Source organism: Anomaloglossus baeobatrachus, chromosome 1 (genome assembly GCF_048569485.1).
Source record: "Anomaloglossus baeobatrachus isolate aAnoBae1 chromosome 1, aAnoBae1.hap1, whole genome shotgun sequence".
Taxonomy (NCBI): Eukaryota; Metazoa; Chordata; class Amphibia; order Anura; family Aromobatidae; genus Anomaloglossus; species Anomaloglossus baeobatrachus.
In genome coordinates this window covers 775,165,159-775,178,743 of record NC_134353.1, presented here as the reverse complement: position 1 = coordinate 775,178,743, position 13,585 = coordinate 775,165,159, and the positions used below count along the sequence as shown (strand labels likewise).

Here is a 13,585-nt window from a genome sequence, read left to right as displayed (position 1 = left end):
ATAATAATAATAATAATAATAATATTTAGCAAATAGTTCCAATTAGAAATGTAATATAGTTCTCCTGATTCACTATGTCACTTACCTCATGTTCAGGGCATTGCAGGACCTTAGGTATCCATGTTTACGACTATGCATATAGTCACAGTTAGTCAGTTAGTTGCTAATGGTCATAACCATGGATACCTAAGGTCCTGCAATGCCAAGAACATGAGGTAATCAATATAGCAAATCAAGAGAACTATACTACATTTCTAATTGGAGGCATTTTGCTAATATTATTATTATTACACCTACTACATATAGGGATAGGACCTTGGGGATGGAAATAACGCTGAGTGTCAGGACTACATCTGACGCTGTCCACATAGCAGAGTCTGACACTCCACACGATGCTGCTTTTGAGTTGCACAGACAGGCTCGGGCGTCGACCTGCTGTACTCGTGTTAGTTACCGGGTGTGCAGGAGTTAATTTTTGCTAGCCCGTGGGTTACTGCTTGAGTCACTTGTTGCAGGAGACCTATCACACTTGTCTTCGCCCTTTGTAAGATGGTGGAGCCTGGTCTCTTATGCCGATGATGGCTTTATGCGATCCCAGTCCTTGTGCTTTGATATCCTGTTGCTGGTGAACTTCTGTGTGCGGTTTGGTGCATTGTGGAAATTGTTGTCTGATTAATTCCTCCCTTCCTTCAGTTTTCGCCTAAACACGTATTGTCTGTATGTTTGTGAGTGAATGCTGTCAGTTTGAGTTTTTGTTTTCCCCCGTTTGTTTATTTGTGTGGGATTAATCACTCCTGTCCCGGCCCCCTAATGGGGGATGGGAGGGGGGCCACTAGACCAGGGTTGTTCAGGAGCTAGGGCTAGGAAGGCGGCCCAAACATTGTCACCTTCAGACGTATCTTTGTGATCAGAGTCAGCCAGTTTAGATTCCCCAGTTCCTAGTTATCTAGTCACAACCTATGACTCCTGCCTCTGCCTCTAGCTCATCCGTCCTTAGCTAGCTCTTCTCTTCTCCCACTGTCATAGAATCACATACGTAACAACCACTTTCTCCTATCTCAGTAATAGGAAAGTCTTCACTGAATACAGAATTTACCTCAGAATTGAGAATTTTGATAATGACTGATTAATTCTGGCAGAGAAAGAAGCAGATTTGTCTGATAAGATATATTACAAAGATGCTTATTTTTTATGTGAACTATTGATTTATGAAATAAAAATTAAACCGACGGTTACACTTTAAATCTTGTTTTTCTTTTTGTATTCTAAAAACTTGAAACAAAGTGTGTGTAGGAGGCCGAAGCGGGTGGTGTCTTCTTACTGTGAGGCTTGTTGTGTTTTGTCTTTGTGCACCTATTATTTATGCATTTGTACGCTGAACCATTTATTGGTGTGTAATTTGGCCATTACCTATTACTTATCTTGGTGTGTGGTGCTGAGTCTTTGGCATTACTTCACTTTATTAGATTTACTAGGTGGTTCTTGTAACATCAGCCACTAATTGTTACTTAACCTCTCACAAGTAGTTTTTACCTCATAGTATATAGATATGTATTGTATATATTTAGTGATGACATTGTTCTTAGTTGTGAGTAATTATTATGCAAATCCATTTATATCATTTAGTTTCCTAACATTTATTTTCAGCTAATCAGGTCTGATACTTCTGGTAACTTATATGTGACAGTTTTTGTTACAGGGCCATATAACTTGCTGTTAGCCTGTAATTTTTATTTTTGTATTTGCCAATATCTGTCAAGAATACTGTATATCAAATATACAGTATATCACAAAAGTGAGTACACTCCTCACATTTTTGTAAATATTTTATATATTTTCATGGGATGACACTGAAGATACCGTATTTTTCAGACTATAAGACGCACCTGACCATAAGACGCACCCTGGTTTTAGAGGAGGAAAATAGGAAAATAAAATTTTAAGCAAAAAATGTGGTCATGACACACTTATGGGGCGAGGATCTGCTGCTGACACTGTTATGGGGTAATGTCCTGCTCATATACTCCCCAGCCTGCTCATATACTCCCCATCCTGCTCATATACTCCCCATCCTGCTCATATACTCCCCATCCTGCTCATATACTGCCCATCCTGCTCTTATACTCCCCATCCTGCTCATATACTCCCCATCCTGCTCATATACTCCCCAGCCTGCTATATACCTTCATCCTCCTCATATACTCCCCAGCCTGCTATATACCCTCATCCTCCTCATATACTCCTATCCTGCTCATATACTCCCCAGCCTGCTATATACTCCCCATGCTGCTCATAATATACTCCTATCCTGCTATATGCCCTCATCCTGCTCATATACTCCCCATACTGCTCATATACTCCCCAGCCTGCTATATACCCTCATCCTGCTCAAAAACTCCCCATGCTGCTCATAATATACCCCTATCCTGCTATATGCCTTCATCCTGGTGTATGGCCGCATCCTGTGGCACATAAAAAAAATAAACGTTCATACTCACCTCACCTCACTCCCTGCAGCACCACTCCTCTTACCGTCTATGTCAGCGGCAGCGCTGCTGATTGCAGCCGTCCCCCTGCAGCATCGCAATGTCCTCCGGTGGTCTGTGCCAGCGGCTGCGTGTGGACACGTGCGCACAGCGATGACGTCATCGCTGTGCGCGCCGCTAGTCACGCAAGTCAGTTGACCGGACAGACGAGAGGAGGAGAGATGCTGCAGGGGAACGTTGAGTAATCTGTACTGATTCACTGCCCCCCGCACTGATGATGATGCGCGGGGGGCAGTGAATACAGCCGCACATGATCACTCCAGGCTGCAGTTGCCAGGGGTGATCATGCGGACCGACTGTTTATCCCTCGCCCATCCTCCCGCCTACCTGTCAGTGCCGGGTTCAGCGCTGAGAGATGGGTGGGAGGATGGGCGTGCATATTAAATGAGCGGGTCCACGTGGTCATGGCAGGCTGCTACAGCCTGCTCGTGCCCCCGATGACCCGCTCCACCACAGCACCCTCATTCCCCGCAGCCACAGTCAGACCATAAGACGCACCCCCAACTTTCCCCCAACATTTGGGGGGAAAAAAGTGCGTCTTATGGTCCGAAAAATACGGTATAACATTTATGATACAATGTAAAGTAGTCAGTGTACAGCTTGTATAACAGTGTAAATTTGGTGTGACCTCTATATAACTCAACATACAGCCATTAATGTCTAAACCATTGGCAACAAAAGTAAGTACACCCCTAAAGTGAAAATTACCAAATTGTGTTATACAAGCTGTACACTGACTACTTTAAATTGTATCAAAGTGTCGTATCTTCAGTGCTGTCCCATGAATACATATAATAAAATATTTACAAAATTGTAAAGTGTGTAATCACTTTTGTGATGGACTGTATATACATGACTGAGGGCAAGTAATTAGATTTTCCATGCAATTTAATATTGGTAACAATATCAGTGTTTTTACATTACAAGTATCTTTGGAGATGTCTTATATTTAAAGTAATACTATTTAATAAGATGATAGGAACTTGTTCCTGCCTCCTCATTGATGATATAATTTGCTTTTCTCTTAAAGTAGATCTAACACTAGATTTACTACATAGATCCTTAGGCTATGTGCGCACATTGCGTACTGGCCCTGCAGAAATTTCCGCAGCGATTTGAACAGCACACGTGCGCTTCAAATCGCTGCAGAAAGAGTCCGTAGTGAAAAAAAAAAAAAGCCGATTCCATGCGCTCTGACTGCAGCCCCTCCCATAGACCGAGCAGGGGCTGCATGCAGAGCGCAGGAAAGAAGTGACATGTCACTTCTTAGAACGCACGCTTCGGGCAGCAGCCGAAGCGCTGCGCTCTAATACGCCACGTGCGTACATCTCCTGCATAATCTTAATAGATTATGCTGGGGACACATGCAGTTACGCTGCGGTGCAGATCGCAGCATAACTGCATGCAAATACGCAACGTGCGCACATAGCCTTAGACCTGTTACAAATGCTGCATTTACTTTGAAAATCCATATTAGAATGGCTGTATAATGTTATGTAATGTTAAATCTGAAAAGGGGTATACATAAAAACAAGGACAGTATTCATGAACAATACAAGTCACCGACTGATACAGGAGGAGAGAGGACCCTGCCCGTGAGTCCACTGTCTACAGGGGATGGGTGAAGATACAGTAGGTGAGGGTAGAGCTTGCCATGCAGCAATATAGAGGACTGAGGGTTACTGAAGGTTGTAGGCTTGTCAGAAGAGGAGGGTCTTTAGGTTCTTTTTTAAGGTTTCTACAGTAGGGTAGAGTCTGATATGTTGGCGTAGTGCTGCAGAGTATGGGGGATGCATAGAAGAAATCTTGAATGTGATTGTGGGAAGAGGAGATAAGAAGAGAGGCGAGAAGGAGATCTTGTGAGCCTTGGAGGTTGCGTGCAGTTAGGTACTGGGAGACTAGGTCACAGATGTATGGGGGAGTCAGGTTGCAGGTGGCTTTGTATGTCATGGTTAGGGTTTTTATCTGGTCTGTGGGCAATAGTAATCCAGTGAACAGAGTAATGGAGTGGAGAAGCTGGGGAATAGTGAGGAGACAGGTGAAATAGTTGGGCAGCAGAGTTTAGGATCGATTTGGAGGGGTGAAAGAGTGTTAGAAGGGAGGCCACAGAGCAGGAGGTTGCAGTAGTCAAGGCGGGAGATGATGAGGTCATGCATTAATGTTTTTGCAGAATCTTGGTTAAGGAGTGTATGGTTCCGGAAAATATTTTTGCGTTGGACTTGGCAAGAGGTGGGAGAGGCTCGGATATATGGATATTTAACACCTTACCAATATAGGACGTACTGACATTGATGTGGACTCACAAGCTAAGCTTGCATCTTTCCCTACACATGTTGGCTGATCTTATCAGCTGATTTGTGCATCTAACAGCTATGGGTGGATCAGAGATCCGCCCACAACTGTTAACCAGTTAAATCCCACTGTCAATCTCTGACAGCGGGATTTAACACGTGTGGAACACATCATTCCCTACTCCCAATGACGTGCCTGTGATGTCATTGCGATGCGCCAAAGGGTTGCATCACAGCCGTGGCTCAGCTGATAACATAGCGAACTTCCTGTGAATGCCAGCTACGAGCTCACGTTCATAAGAGATGATGCATTTCTCTGTATAGCACAAGCGATCAGACGATCACAACTTTAAATTATCTAAATCGACTAGTAAATACAATAAAAAGTTAAGAAAAAAAGGTTTTAAAAATATGAAAAATACCCAGAAGTTCAAATCCACTCCCTTTTAATAACACAATTAAAAAAAAAATACACATTTGGTATTGACGTGTGCAGAAATGTTCAATCTATCAAAATATAAAATAAATGAATCCGATCGGTAAACAGCGTAACGTAAAAATAATTTCAGAATACCACAATTACGTTTTTTGGCCGTTGTAACATTGTAATAAAATGCAATCAAAATATCGTGTATATATACAGTATATCCCAAAAATATACTGGTAAAAATGTCAGCTCAGGGTGCAAAAAATACAGTATGTTCTCACAGAGCCCCAGATCCTGAAAAATTAGAGCGTTACAGGTCTCGGAAAATGGCGACAAGGTACATAAATTAAAAAAATTGGGGAATTGCATTTTTTTTTTTGCGGTTTCACTGCACTTGGAATTTTTTTTCACATTTTCCAGTACAATCCATGAAAACATGAATGGCGTCTTTCAGACTCATCCCACAAAAAACAGGCCCTCATATGGCTATATTGACTAAAAAATAATAAAGTTATGGTTTTTGGATGAAGTGGAGGGAAAAACAAAAACACGGAAAATGGCCATGGCATGAAGGGGTTAATAATGTAAAAAGTTTGCGTGGTGAAGTCAGGTGATGGATCCTCCTAAATTCAGGAGGAGTACTGTAAATCATGAATATACTCCGTAGAATGATATTCCGACCTCATATAAAGAATGTGTTGGGGCGGTGGGGACTAGGTGGCACCTCCATAATGTGTCTGCATTCCACACTGTGTCCTGCTTTGACATCTTGTCATTCAGAAGAGGATTATAAAGAAATGAGCAATCTCCTCGCTGGGTGCTGAATCAGACTCTGAGACATTGGTTTGGACAGATTCCAGTGGTCACACAGACATACAAATTCAGATTTAGTTTCATTGACTGGTTTTTGTAAATCTCCCCATGTTATGCAGTAGTAACATGACTAGCCACTAGACAAAGGAGGCTCCTAATTTGGGTTTACAGTGTTAATGCTCTACGTCTGTGGACTTGTCTGGAATGTCTCATAGAAGTAGGTATTATATTACAGTGATAAAACACAGACCATACCCGGGCCAATAAAAGCCATCAGCTTATGTAGTGTGAATATAGTAAAGTAATATAGGTCCCCATATCAGTACTTCTCCAGAAGCTGGCCCTACCTAACCTAGGCACTGATAGCCCTGTAGAAAATGTAAAAAATTACCAATATTCCATTAAATCCCTAATTGCACCAATTCTCCAACGCCAAGGCTTCTTTTTTTAATGTGAGACCACAAAGAGCAGTGATTGTCTGCAGTGGTCACATGAATGTATGACACATAACTGTAGCAGAATAAACAGAAACTAACATGGACCTCCAAAGCAACAGATCTGGAGCACTGGCTATTGTGTTTCTTGCTGCCAAGCATCTTTATTTAATGATGGAGCACCCCTTTAAGACACTGTACCCAAACAAAAACTTTTTATATAACTTAAATGGTACTACAGAGTTTTCCTCAAATGCTAATGTGAATTTGCACAAATAAAACATGCAGGAAGAAGGATTTGCCTTGTAAGGATAGGGTTTTAAGACTGGAGATTATGGTAATCGAGACATGTTATAATAGAGTAAAGCGGGGTTTACACGCTACGATATCGTTAATGATTTATCGTCGGGGTCACGTTGTTTGTGATGCACATCCGGCGTCATTAACGATATCGCAGCGTGTGACACTTATGAGCGACCTTAAACGATCGCAAAAGCGGTCAAAATCATTTGCTGCGGAGAGGCCGTCCTGAAACAAAAAATCGTTTGTTTTTTTTAGCGACGTTGTTCCTCGTTCCTGCGGCACCACACATCGCTATGTGTGACACCGCAGGAACGATGAACATCTCCTTACCTGCCTCCTCCGGCAATGAGGAAGGAAGGAGGTATGCGGGATGGTACGTCCTGCTCATCTCCGCCCCTCCGCTTCTATTGGACGCCTGCCGTGTGACGTCGCTGTGACGCCGCACGAACCGCCCTCTTAGAAAGGAGGCGGTTCGCCAGCCAGAGTGACGTCGCAGAGCTACGGCAGCGATCACACAATATCGCACGTACGACGGGGGCGGGTGCTATCGCGCTCGACATCGCTTGCCGATGCTAGCGATATCGCAGCATGTAAACCCCGCTTAATACTTGTGATACTAAATGACTGGATTCTTATTTCTCCTGTCAAACTCCATCTCTAGAGCAGGCTCTTTTTTTTATATAATTATAAAATTCATTTTATTTTCTGATGATCGAGTCTGGTATTGCCACTCAGCCTGCAATGCTACGCACAACCCACGGTCAGTTTTTAAACAATAGATACACTTTAACATTAATTATACACATCACATAAAAATGTTGCTGCAGAATGATTGTGTAGAAAATCCTCCATGGATAAATTCCACATGAAAATTAACAGAGTGAAAGTGATTTGTTAATTGGAATGGGTGCTGATACCACAACCGAAATGTCTCTATAGTATCTATGTTTTTTATCAGTTGCTCCGAAGCCAGCATTTTCTGTATCACTATGGTATATAATGCCGAACATTGTGTTCAGCTATAAAATGTGACAAAACAGTGTACTTGTAAGAGAAAGATGGGTAACTAACAAGTAATGATAAGCCTGAACTGCTATGCTCGGGTGCTCTGTACTCGAAACAAGCAGATCAGACTAGATTCGAGTACCAAGTATAATGGAAGTCAGTGGGAAACTCAAGCATTTTTCTGAAGGATTTCTTGGAAAAATGCTTGAGTTTCCCATTGACTTCCACTATACTCAGTACTCAAGTTGAGCCCATCCGAGTGTCCGACCTGCTCGTTTCGAGCACCCCAGCATGGTAGTGTCCACTCATCACTACTAGTAAGGCTTTCAACGTAAAATGCTAATACTGAAATACCCCCATCAACATACATATGCAGTAAATTGAGCAAACACAATAGAGCCCTGGATGTAATCTGAGCAGATAGCAGCCCTCATCCCTTGGAGCTACTCTATCAAGCCATCCATCACACATGATCAGGATCACTTAGAAGATACAATTCATGAACTTTAAAGGCTCTAACATTGATTTGCCCATTTTATTGGTTTAGTTATAAAGAATTAACAAGACCTGATAAATTGTCTTTTAGTTTTCCTTTTGGATTTGTAAAGTTGCGTGCACAAAAAAATGTAGGACAAATCTAATAACCATGCAGAATATATACTACAAAGAAAGCCTTGTACTGTTATTAGTACCTTGTGTCAATCTATCATCACCTATCCTTGGCTGGAAACAGAGGAGTAAGAACAGACTTCTCGCCCTCTAGAAATGATGTAAAATGGATTAATTATTCCGAATGTTATAATTAGGCCACACCTGATGAGGAGAGTCATTCTGCCAAATCCTTATTTTGGGACTTTGATGTGTTGTACTCACATTTCCCACCTGCTCCCAAAGGCACCACACAGCTCATAGCAATCACGGCACAACATGAATGGTGGCATCTCACTCCATTTACAGCATTAGGACTCTCAATAGATCCTTCTCCGGACTGTCCTACATTATACAGGCTTAGACATGTAAAGGAGGTGGTAAAATAATTGTGACCTTTTGTGATTTCATATAAAATCTGTGTAAATATTTATTAGTAATTGTACCATACAGGTAGAAACATGTTTTAAGGATACCCCTCATTGAAAATATATGTCTAGTAACCTGTAAAAATGGCACTTGTGTTGACCTCAATTTCCAGATTTGTCTGTTCAACCAGAACAGATTTCCATTAACGACAACAAGAAATAGCACCTGGATCACCCAGGCCATGGCTATAATGCACTATCCAAGGATAGACCATGTGTCACCTGACAGACTATGGTGGTATCTAAGACGAAGGCACATAACCTTACAGTGGACATCTTTCATTGTAGGTGAAATGTAGAGTAACCTTTTAATTTAATTTTTATTTGATAAATCAATATTAAACATGAAAACAAGCAACTTTGTAACATATCTTATTAAAGAAATCTGCTCTTTTCTCCTCCTGAATTGATCTTTTACTCTCAGTGGAAAAAATATGTAAAATCTGTATTCAGCGAAGACAGATTTTCCCATTACTGAGATAGGAAATGACAGTGCTTTAAAATTCTGTGCAGAGTGGAGGAGCTGGAGGCAGACGCAGACATTCTGTTGTAAGTTCTCCTGAAATGACAGTTAAAGTTCCCCAAAGAACTTTATGAACATCAATTGTCATCTCCTGTCTAAGTAATGGGAAAACCTGTATTCACTGACGACAGATTCTACCTGTGAACTGAAAATTTTTGAAAATGAAAGATCAGTCCAGGATCAGAAAGAATCAGTGATCTCTACTAATATATATTACAACTAATGTTGAGTGAGAGTGCTTGGTACTGCATCGGGGTACCCAGATACTTACAGTGGTCGACTGAGTATCGAGGGTGCTCTGTTGTGTCTTCTGTGAAATGACCACAATGCACAGGCTTCACTGCATATGTGCAGGTACAGGCACTTGCTGTCTCCGAATGGCTCTTGTGGGGGTAAAATAGCATTTTCGAAGGTAGTGTGTCAAAAGAAAAAAAAAAACCTTCCTTCTCCCCGGAAATGCTCCGTATATGGCTGGCTGTATGTGGTGAGGAGTTGATGTGATGCTAGTCTTTATTTATGGGTAGCACGAACAGAAGAGTAGTCAGATCAGACATGATCAGGTACCAGGGGTACATGTAAAGGATTCCAGGAGGAAACAAAGGCATAGTCAGGTAACAATCAGGGGTCAAGATTTCAGGAAGGCATGTATGGATACAAGGAGTAAACTAAGACGTGGTCAGGTAACGGTCCGAGGTCAAAATACCAGGAGGTAGCGTCAAGAACAGGGAGCAGGCAGAGGAGAGTTAAACAACAGCCTGGGGTCAGGCAGCAAGGATCAGAACACAGGAATACTGGCTAACAGCACACTCACAAAACCAGAAAGTACGACTGGCAGGGTTCTGCGAGAACTTGTGTGTCGCCCAGGGATATAGGGTACTCGGTCCCGGGTGGTGTATTGCTGGGGAAATGTCACTTGGTGGTCGTTGCCCAGTTCTGTGTCCTGGAGACGCTTTTTTAAAAGGGGTATATTTACAGGGGAGATTAAATGAAAGTTTATACGTGATGCCACTTGCAGGTTGTGGCTATATGGATGGAGCCGCCGCTGCACAGTTCTCACTACTAGGGCTGGTGTTGGTGGCAGCCTGGATGTTAGGCCCTCCACAAATAGGGCCAGGCCTCAGAGGATAGGTGATGTAGATGGGTAAAGAAAGAAGGTAGGCCACACAAGGAGTTGCAGTGTAACTGGTTCCTTTACTCACAGTCAGATGGAAACTGGTCACCCGAAAAAGGCTGGTCTTGACCGCTGGTCCCCTTCGTTACAGTGCCGGTTTAGTGCCCCGGTGGCTTCTTTCCCCTGCAACGGTCTTTGGTAGGTGGGTCACCGTGGCTTGGTGCGTCTGGGAGTTCCTTCCTGGCAGTCTCTCAACAGTATTCCAAATGACTGTAGTGTGAACCCTGTGGGGTCGGAGTCTCTGGTCCTGTTCCCCGGTTCTCCCGTTGCTACTGAGTCCCGAACTTCAAGGTCAGTGAGGTCATTGATGATCCCCTCACTGTGCAGATTTTATCAGGTCTGCCTGGAGCGTTTGCCTGACCTACGATTCTGTACCCCATTGGTGCTATGGTTCCGGGAGCACTCCACCGTACTCCACTGGCAACCAAACGCTTGGGCCCTCAGGTCATCGTCACACCGTCAATTGGTCCGTCCGTCACCGACGACGACTCACTCTCCACTCTCAAACTGTCCACTGTCTTCCCCTCCCACCTGGTCATCTAGAGGACTGGATTGGCTCCACCTCTAAGTGGCCATCCATTAGGTCCAACCCTAGTCTGGCACTAGTCTATGGGGAATTTGGGGATAAAACAGGGATTATTTGGAATGTTTTTATTCTTACCAGCACTGGTCTTCTGGGTCCCTGGGGGTAGGCCCTGCATCCTAGTGGGGATGCAGTACCTTGTAGCTCCCTGATGGCTTCAGGGGCGCTACACTTGCTCAGTTAAGAAGCAGAGCAATTATCTGGAAGATGGAACACCTGAGCACCTCCCAGAACCAGAATGGAAGCCTGCGATATCAATCTACACTGACAGCTCAGTACACCAGATAAACACAGCAGAGCCTTTCATAGTGTGCGAGATTCTCTGCACAGAGGAATCATGAAAGTTGAGCTGCCCAATCAGTGACTTCCATTACACTCGTTATTCGACTTGAGCATTTTCAGAGAGACTCTAGGACTGAGCACCCAAGCATTTTAGTGCTCTCCCATCTTTAATTAAAAAGTTTCATATTTTCACATATTTTATTTAAAAAAAAAACAAAAAAAAAAAAACCGTTACTCTTTAAAGTTTTGGTGTGGTTTAATGGAGGACTTGAAAGTGTTGCCACATTAGGACAACCCGGTACATGTGTCCTATTGATGAATTGTTCCACTGTTCAATGACCCCCTGTATGACCTAGAACTTCAAGCCATGGAGCATCTGCAGCTACTTTTCTAGACCTTGCATGCCATATGAAACAAGAATATGGACAAACCACCTAAGCCCTCCTTCACATGTTTCTAGTATGTGTGGTGATTGTGTTTTTCAAGGATATGACACATACTCATTATAATGTATGCTGCTATTAACATGTTCATGTTCCGTGCAAAACACATGGACATGTCCGTTTTCTCTGGCAGCACGGATGACATAGGCCAATACAAGTCTATGGTCCTGTGAAAAACACGTACAGCACACACATTTGTTTGCAGTACATGTTTAATATTGAAAAGTATAGGAGAAGCCATATAATTTATTTAGTTAATGAATAATGATCCATCCATGAAAAACAATGATGACACCTGATAGTAAAAATGGACACACGGCTGACACACTGATGATACGGGTACCATTTCGTTACATATGTGTTTAAACACCTAAGGCCTATCACCCAAAATGGCTGCCGAAGGAGAATTGTATGCCTGGCTGCACAAAATGTGACGGATTCAGATGTCCCCCCCAGTGTCACAACCTGTGTGATATGTGATCTATAAGTAGAATGAAGTGTTCCCCTTTAGGCTGCTTTCACACTACGTTTTTTTAACATGCGTCATGAACGTTTTTTTAATGGAAAAACGGATCCAGTGCAAATGCGTTTTCATTTCAATGCATTCGCGTCAACATGCGTTTGCGTGCGTTATAGTGAGGATCCAGCGACTTGCAGTTTTTTAACTTTTTTCAAAAACGCTACTTGTAGCGTTTTTGAGCTGTGTCCAAATACTGCAAATTGCTGGATCCTGACTATACTGCACGCAAACGTATGTGAACGCTGGCATGCTGATAGACAGGATCCTGCTTGCTCTACTGAGCATGCCCAGAAACCAGCCTGGCGTGATCAGTCTCTCTCTCCCCCTCCCTCTCTCCCCCTCCGCCTCCTCTCTCTCCGCGGGGCCTGAGAGCTGCGGAGGCTCGTAACCAAGGTAAACATTGGGTAACTTGCTTGGATACTCGATGTTTACCTTGGTTACGTGTGCAGGGAGCCCGGCTCCTAGCAGCTGCAGACGCTCGTAACCAAGGTAAATATCGGGTATCCAAGCAAGTTACCCGATGTTTACCTTGGTTACGAGCCTCCGCAGCTGTCAGATGCCGGCTCCCAGTCTGTCACGTTCAGTTCCCCTCACATGACTCCAATGCCCGCCCATAAACTTCAAATGACAGGATCCTGCATAATAACATATGCGTTTGCATGCGTTTTTCTTTGTAAAAACAGGATCCGCTTTTACAGCAAAAAAACGTTCATGACGCATGTTAAAAAAACGTAGTGTGAAAGCAGCCTTAATTGTGTGGGTTTTTTCTGTGTTTGTTTGTTTATTTTCATTTTATTTACTTCTCATGCCATCCTCATAGGTTTTCCTACTGGTGTGAATATTTTCCACATCTACTGTTCATCGCTCCTATAGTAATACAATTCTGATGCCAAAGTTATATTTCCCTTTTTAATTTAAAGAACAAGAATTGAATTTCTTAGTACAATAGGAATGGATTACAATACGTGCGCAAGCCAGTAATAAAATTCTACCTCAGGATATGGGTTTGGAGAGTATGCAAAAGAAACTGACTGCAAATCTTCAAAGGAAGCAAACAACACTGCACATTTCTTTTGTGTGCGCTCTTCATGGCTCAGAAAGCATCGACAAAATGACAAAATGGCCTAGATTCTTCAATAGAAATCCTTCTTTAGAAAACAGGACACTG

At 42.8% G+C, this 13,585-nt stretch overlaps 1 protein-coding gene across 2 annotated transcripts in view; it reads left to right on the top strand.

Moving 5' to 3' along the window:
- Nucleotides 1–13,585, top strand: part of MEGF10 (multiple EGF like domains 10) — a 176,812-nt gene that overhangs the window by 79,372 nt on the left and 83,855 nt on the right. The gene's annotated exons all lie outside the window — the stretch shown is intronic.